At 55.5% G+C, this 1311-nt stretch overlaps 1 non-coding gene across 1 annotated transcript; it reads left to right on the top strand.

Annotated features, from left to right (window-relative positions):
* The first annotated feature begins 429 nt into the window (after window positions 1-429).
* Window positions 430-568, top strand: LOC120967631 (small nucleolar RNA Z247). The gene has a single exon (XR_005761357.1). It is a non-coding gene; the product is annotated as a small nucleolar RNA Z247 (small nucleolar RNA).
* Window positions 569-1311: the final 743 nt, after the last annotated feature.

Here is a 1311-nt window from a genome sequence, read left to right as displayed (position 1 = left end):
AAGCTCAGCAAGAACAACCAAGCCCTATGGCGGCCGACGGTTCTGTCGGTGATCAGAGGTGCCCGCATGGAGCAGTACCTCGACGTCGATCACCCGGTGCAACCCATGCACCTTGAAGAGGCCACATCTGATGGCAAAACCAAGACAAAGAAGCCCAACCTGGAGTTCCAGACCTGGTACGCTCAAGATCAGCAAGTCTTTTCTTACCTTCTGACAACTCTGTCCCGTGAGATGGCCGTCCAGGTCGCTACCTGTCATACGTCGACGGAGCTCTGGAACACGATTGCAGAGATGCTTGCGTCTCACACTCGTGCCCAGACTGTCAACGTGCGCATCACCCTCGCCAACCTGCAGAAGGGGAACTCCTCCATCACCGACTACGTTGGGAAAGTCAAGTCTCTGTGCGATGAACTCATCGCAGCAGGGAAGAAGATCGACGATGATGACATCGTCTCTCACATCCTCGCTGGTCTGGACGAGGAATTTGATCCGGTGGTCTCTGCTATGTGCTCCAGAGTGGAGCCGATCACCGTGCCTGAGCTGTTCTCTCAGCTCATCAGCTTCGAGACGAGGATGAAGCTTCGCAGCGGAGTGTCGCAGTCCTCCGCTAACGCTGCCACCAGAGGTCGCGGGCGCGGTGGTGACCGTGGCCGTGGCCGCGGTGGAAACGACAACAACTGCGGTGACCGTGGTCGCCCCTACATCAAGCCTGGCGGCCGCGGTGGACAAGGAGGAGGCGGCCACTACAACAACAACGGTGGCGGGGGCAACTACAACAACAATGCCCCTGCACCTAGGATCCAGTGCCAGATCTGTGGCAAACTGGGCCATCCAGCGTGGAAGTGCTGGAAGCGCTACGATGAAGCCTACCAAGGAGGAGAAGAGAGGACGGCGAACCTGGCAGCACCTCAGTATGGGGTGGACACCAACTGGTACCTTGACAGCGGCGCCACCGATCACATCACAGGAGACCTTGAGAAGCTGACTGTCCGCGACCGCTACACCGGGAACGAGCAAATCCACACTGCTAGTGGGTCAGGTATGGCTATAGAACATATTGGTCACTCAGCTATTCGTACCCCTGATCGTGATCTCTACCTAAATAATATTCTTCATGTTCCAGAAGCTAGCAAGAGCCTAATCTCTGCTAGTCGTCTTGCACTTGACAATGATACATTCTGTGAAATTCACCCCCATTCTTTTCTTGTTAAGGAATGGGGAACGAGGAAGGTTCTTCTTCGAGGCAGGGGTAGATGTGGTCTATACCCCGTCAAGCACAAGGGATCCAACATCCAGAAGCAGATGCTCGGT

The sequence above is a fragment of the Aegilops tauschii genome, chromosome 6 (genome assembly GCF_002575655.3).
Source record: "Aegilops tauschii subsp. strangulata cultivar AL8/78 chromosome 6, Aet v6.0, whole genome shotgun sequence".
NCBI classification, from domain to species: Eukaryota; Viridiplantae; Streptophyta; class Magnoliopsida; order Poales; family Poaceae; genus Aegilops; species Aegilops tauschii.
Note: the sequence above shows the minus strand (reverse complement) of the source record. Positions and strands in the feature narration are given on the sequence as shown.